The sequence below is a fragment of the Polyodon spathula genome, unplaced genomic scaffold, assembly GCF_017654505.1.
Source record: "Polyodon spathula isolate WHYD16114869_AA unplaced genomic scaffold, ASM1765450v1 scaffolds_3201, whole genome shotgun sequence".
In the NCBI taxonomy this organism is placed as follows: Eukaryota; Metazoa; Chordata; class Actinopteri; order Acipenseriformes; family Polyodontidae; genus Polyodon; species Polyodon spathula.
Genome location: NW_024474665.1, coordinates 522 through 7,221, shown reverse-complemented (window position 1 = coordinate 7,221; position 6,700 = coordinate 522). Strand labels below are relative to the sequence as shown.

Below are 6,700 nucleotides of genomic sequence, written 5' to 3'. Positions count from 1 at the left end.
CCTTTGACTCGTCTGTCCAGAGAACTTTGTTCCAGAAGTCTTGTGGATCATCAATGTGCTCTTCGGCAAACTTCAGATGGGCAGCAATGTTCATTTTAGAGAGCAGTGGTTTCCTCCTGGCTACCCTTCCATGAACACCATTCTTGTTCTGTCTTTTTCTGATAGTTGAGTGATGAACACTCACATTAGCCACAGTGAGAGTGACCTGCAGATCCTTGGATGTTACTCTGGGGTTCTTTGTGACTTTCTTGATGATTTTCCGGTTTGTTCTTGGAGAGTTTTTGGTAGGACGACTGCTCCTGGGTAGCGTGACTCTGGTCTTGAACTTTCTTCATTTGTAGACTATCTGTCTGACAGTGTATTGGTGGAGCCCCAAATCCTTAGAATGGTTTTGTAACCCTTTCTAGACTAATGAACATCAATAACTGCTTTTCTGAGGTCCTCAGAGATTTCTTATGATCGTGGTATGACGTGTTTCCATACACCTGTATGATGAAGACCAAACTCACAAAGTTTCTGATATTTATATAGGGTGGGGCCTAGAAGGAGTCCTGGTAAAACTATGGAATTTTCCATCATTAGCATTAGTTTCACACCTTTTTTTCTCGGCACTGTACTGTATTTAGGAAAAGTCTTAAACATAAAACTACATAATTTTCAGATATGCAGAGGTATTTAAAATTTGAAAACCTCAAACCGTCAAAATGACTTCCGTGGCTAGTGTGAAGGTGGTATACGTGAATAAACCAATTGTAATGACCCCTGGTCTTGAGGCCCAAAGCAGGAGACGGAGACGGGATTCAGGCGCTAACAAAACTACTTTATTAATTAAATAGGGTCCGTGTTTGGGTCAGGACCACACCACAAAAACAACAAATCCTTCCTTCTGTCTATCCTAAAAACTCGCTCACTTTCCCGCTCACTTTATTCCAGACACACAAGTGTTGTGTTGTGTGCGTCTCCTCTTACCTGGTTTGGTATGAGAGCTCGAGCGACTCCCGATCGGAAGCCCCCCTACGAATGTGTTGGGTTGAGATCTGGCACCATGCCGGTGTGTTCCCCACACACACACACGCTGAGGAGAGTGGACCACTACTCTCATGGGGGGGGGAGCTTACACACACACACTCTACCGAAACTAGTGGTATGGCCCCACCCCGGAACAGTACAGATAATGTGAATGTGCAGGACCAGATGAAACATGTCTGCCAACCTGAACTGTCCGGGTCACTAAAATATATTGAACTTACATTCATGAAGAGATATTATTTACATTTTTTCGAGTACTTGAGTAATAAATTAGTGCTCGAGTAATTATAATTATTTAAAGTACTCAAATAATCTAACCCACACACCCCTAGTTAATTTTAGGGTCAAATATGAAGCAGACAAGCATTCAGTAGAGTAAGCGTTAGTCATAGTCAATTGGAGGTTGATGCTAGGCGTTTGTACTATATTTTATGAACTTCGTTCAGATTGTCAGGTAATTTGTTAGTTCAAACTAGCATACCCCTTTATAGTGTGCATTTACCTGCTAAATACATGGCAGAAGAGTTCATTCTTATTTTTTGCATCATATACTTTAGCAACATCATACACTTTTACTTTCTAGTGCTTGTGAAGTCTACACTTCGTCTTTTGTTCAATATTTTTTTCAATAGTTTTAAGTGGTTGGGATGGGAGAGTGATATTAAAAGACATCGGTATGCTAGTATTTCCACCCCTGAACTGCATAACCCGCACATGTGTAACAGATTAGCAGATGGTCAATGACAGAGATTTTCATTGGCTACGTAGTGTGAAACAAGGACATGTTGATTAGAGCTGGCAGCAGGCTCTCTCAGACGCACGCACGCACGCACACACACATACAGACACACAGAAACACTCACTGGCCCCAGTTCAGTGCTACTATTCCATTCATTCAGAACTGCAGCAGCCTCTTTACTCAAGCTTTGATATACAGAAAGGTAAGGAAATCTGGTTTCTAATGGATCCATGTATGACTAAGGAATAGCTAAATCTTTTTCTTACAAAAGGGTACAGTCTTTGCATGTGAGCCGACAGGTCAATTTGAAACAAACTAAGCAAGTTGTCCATAAAGTAATGAGGCTTTAAATGTTAAAATTGTGTGAAATTGAAATGTTATTTACATATGTGTACAGTGCTAAGCAGTTGTACAGAAGGATAAACAAATGTATGTGTCAGTATGTTATAGAAGTTAATACAATGTGCATTGATTCTCCTCTTGTACAAGAGATATTTGAACTGGAATTTAGAGACATGTACTTTTTTTATTAAAATCACAAAAAAAACTTAGTACTAGCAAATGACTTTTTTTTTTTTTTTTTTTTTTTTTTTGAACACTTTACATTACACTGTGATTTTATAATTCTTTGATTATGTAACCATACCTGAGAGACGTTTACCAGCCTGCCCTGTTATGTAAAGTTCTCTGTCCTTGACTGTTATAGAGCTCCATGGTGTTGAGTGGAATTACAGTATTTTTCCTAGAGTGCTTGTTTTCTGTGATGGTTGGAGAGAATTATTTTCCTAGATTGCTGTGGTGCATTCTTAAGCACAGGTTACTGAGGTATTATTATCTGTTGTGTTGGATTTGTAAAAGAGGAAGCAGGAAACAGTAGCAGCATGGACTTTTTATACACGTCAGTTTTATACATTCTATTCTCTGTTGGTGTCTGTTAGAAAAAAAAATGAAGAGCAGCTAGATCAGTTAGACAGACTGCTTGAGACAATGGTGACTTGTCTTCCCCCAGTTGAGACAAACTGACACCTATTAGAAAGATATGACCTAAACCATGATAAAACTACACAATACTACCAAACTTGGGGGGGAGTGGGCCACAGTATCAAAGGCAGCACTTAAATCCAATAGAATTAAAAGTGAAGAACAGTCTGAGCTAATCAACAAATCATTTAATACCAAGGGCCGGCATAGTGCTATTGTGTGTGTGTGTGTGTGTGTCTGTACGGTGTATTTATGAATTTTGCACTTCACTTCAGTAAAAAAAGGAAATTTTAAATAGGTTCACTATGATAATTATTGGATTTTTCTCAATCTTTGTGATCAAATGTTAATGCCTATCAAGCACTCCTGTTACTGATTGGAGAGTCAAATTAGAATGTGTTTAAGAGTCCATTCAAAAACTTGTATTTGGTGGCAGATTTCATTATTTCACTGATGTGCAGTTGCTGTTTGTGGAAATGTCTTGTGAAATCACAAAGAGGGTTATGTAGTTTACCAGATAGCAATTACTTTCATATTCTGTACATCTAACGGTCTAAGAACCAAGGCTCTCAAAAGCATGTTCTTACCTCTCATTAGCTTTACAACATCCACTCACTTGCCCCTTATTGTTTGCTGTTGATTCAATATAAATGTATATTAGATGTTGCTTTGGATAGAAGTTTTTGGTTTCTAGGAACATTAAAGCCTGGTTCCACAGACCCTGATTTCACTAATCTGGGATTACTTTACCTAACATTGCATTAGGTAGTCAAGATTAGTTCTGATCAGGGACTGAAACCAGCCTTCTCTGCTGCTTTTTTACATCAATCATTCTGAATAAAAAATACAGAATTGTATTCACGTTTTGATAAAGGTACTGTATATCCAAAAATGAGTAAAGCTAAATACTGTCTACAGCTTGAGCACAGGCACTTGAAAACTAAAAATGCACTTTGTAGCTGTTTTCGCTACTCTAACTATTTCCTGCTACACAGATAGTAAAATCCCGATTTGTTAGAAATGTTGCATAATAGGAGTCTTTAGATCTTGGTTTTTGTTGGGGTTCACAAGAACTTTTGATACAGTACTGAACACGTTTCTCTGGCTTAGAGAGCTTGGCATACCAACCCAGTGGCTTAGTTTTTAGTAGAGGTGCTTTGGAATTGAAGCTCAGAGGTTTAATCCCAGTCCTGGGTTGACTGCACTAAAACATAAACCTAGCGCAGGTGTCTCAGGCTGGGAGCAAGCAGAAGGAAATCCTTACTGGGGCAATACCCTGTGCCTCCACAGTAAAATCATCTGAACTGCCGCACAGAAGCTGAGGCAGGTTTAGTTTTGGTGTTCTCTCCAGGATTGAAGAAGAGAAGGGTTTTTATAATTACTAATATTATAAAAATATAAGGACAGGGTGCATCTAAATATGGTAACTACTTTTCTATGTTTTAATAAAATGGAGAAACATTAGACGTACTTGCTTTGTAACAAAAAATAATCCAAACATTGTAAATATTGATTGAGAACTGGATTATTAGCACTACTGTACTGTACATCATTGCTTTGAGAACTTGAACATATTGTTATTGTGGGTATTTTCAAGGTGCAGTTTCAATATTGATCTGTTTCTTTTTGGACTTCTAGCAATATTATGAACTAGGCAGATAACTACAGAAATAGTGGTACCTTTTTAAAAAGCAACACAAACAAAATGCTGTACCAACTAAAAAGGGATTCAAAACAAGACACTAGGGGTTTCCCCAAATATAGCCAGATATAAAACATCCTACTGTAGACATTAAATATCCAGGTGTTTGCGAATGTTGACGGTTAGGTATTGATATGAGCAAGCACTGATGCCCTTATTTTTGTTCCTGTGTTAGCAATGGCAGGACCAAGACCGGTGGTGCTGAGCGGGCCTTCCGGAGCAGGGAAGAGCACTCTGCTCAAGAGGCTTCTCAGAGAGTACGAAGGGGTGTTTGGCTTCAGTGTCTCACGTAAGTCTGCTTGCTTTCCAGCAAACTGCATCATGTTTAATTAGCAAAGCTGCAAGGCCTAGGTGCTTGCCTGTAGCATGGTCCTGAGGACATCAGTGGGTTCCACATAACAAAGCTTGTGGGCGTGAGATCAATGGACAGTGGATCTAAGAGAAAGATGATTTACTTTTTCAAGTGTTTTGTGGCAGGAACTGTAATAAATACATAAAGTAATAAATATGACGGGTCATATTACTGTAGCATTTTAAGAATTTTCATTTGCAAATAGCCCTGTGACTGTTGTTTTTTCTACAGACACGACAAGGAACCCAAGACCTGGAGAAGAGAATGGCAAGGGTATGGAGACAATGTAGTAAAGAATATTTATAGTTATAGTTAGAATTTTTAATACTCCCCTTCTGAACCTACAGTGCCTTGCAAAAGTATTCAGACCCCTGACCAATTCTGTCATATTACTGAATTACAAATGGTACATTGAAATTTTGTTCTGTTCGATATTTTATTTTAAAACACTTAAACTCAAAATCAGTTATTGTAAGGTGACATTGGTTTTATGTTGGGAAATATTTTTAAGAAAAAAAAAAACTGAAATATCTTGCTTGCATAAGATTCAACCCCCACACATTAATATTTGGTAGAGCCACCTTTCGCTGCAATAACAGCTTTAAGTCTTTTGGGGTAAGTATGTACCAGCTTTGCACACAGTGTCGGAGTGATTTTGGCACATTCTTCTTGGCAGATTTGCTCCAGGTTGTTCAGGTTGGTTGGACGACGCTTGTGGACCGCAATTTTCAAATAGTACCACAGATTCTCAATGGGATTGAGATCAGGACTTTGACTGGGCCACTGTAGGACATTCACCTTTTTGTTCTTGAGCCACTCCAGTGTTGCTTTGGCCTTGTGCTTGGGATCATTGTCCTGCTGAAAGGTGAATTTCCTCCCAAGCTTCAGTTTTTTAGCGGACTGAAGTAGATTATTTTGCAGTATTTTCCTGTATTTTGCTCCATCCATTCTTCCTTCAATTGTAACAAGATGCCCAGTCCCTGCTGATGAGAAGCATCCCCACAGCATGATGCTGCCACCACCATACTACACTGTAGGGATGATGTATCTCTTCTTCTTATGGTTGACTGGTGCACCATTACTCCACTCCCAGCCACTGAACTCTGTAGCTCCTTCAAAGTGATTGTTGGCCTCTCTGTGGCTTCTCTCACAAGTCTCCTTCTTGTTGGAGTGCTGAGTTTTGAGGGATGGCCTTTTCTTGGCAGTGCCTGGGTGGTGTGATGCAGCTTCCATTTCCTGATTATTGATCCAACTGTGCTCACTGAAATATCCAAACACTTGGATATTATTTTGTACCCTTTCCCTAATCTATGCATTTGTATTACTTTATCTCTAACTTCTGTAGAATGCTCTTTGATCTTCATTTTCCTTCAGATTCACAGCCTTACTAATGATCCTTCAACAGTGGGGTTTTTATCCAGAAAATGTGATAGCAACTTTAATGTTTCACAGGTGGAGGCCAATGGTAAGGTAATTGTGTCCTCATTAGGGCAATTTCTTTCATCGGTGCAAACTGGGAGCTTCCACAGCACAGGGGTTGAATACTTATGCAAGCAAGATATTTCAGTTTTTTATTTTTCTTAAAAATATTTCGCAACATAAAACCAGTGTCACCTTACAATAATTGATTCTGAGTTTCAGTGTTTAAAAATAAAATATCAAACAGAACAAAATTTCAATGTACCATTTCTAATTTGGTAATATTAGAGAATTGGTCAGGGGTCTGAATACTTTTGCAAGGCACTGTATATATCCAAATTGATGAAGAAAAAGAAGCCATATTTACTCTAAGGATAACTGGAATGGTGGTCATTTGATTCTGTTCAGAATATTGATGTATCCCTTCATTGCCCAAATATTTCAGGCTCCTTAGTTTAATCCTACACTGTATAATATG

The 6,700-nt window shown here is 38.8% G+C and overlaps 1 long non-coding RNA gene across 1 annotated transcript; it reads left to right on the top strand.

The window, feature by feature from the left end:
* Positions 1 to 1,596: 1,596 nt before the first annotated feature.
* Positions 1,597 to 5,129, top strand: LOC121311423. The gene is made up of 3 exons (XR_005949243.1): positions 1,597 to 1,970; positions 4,627 to 4,740; positions 5,035 to 5,129. It is a non-coding gene; the product is annotated as an uncharacterized LOC121311423 (long non-coding RNA).
* Positions 5,130 to 6,700: the final 1,571 nt, after the last annotated feature.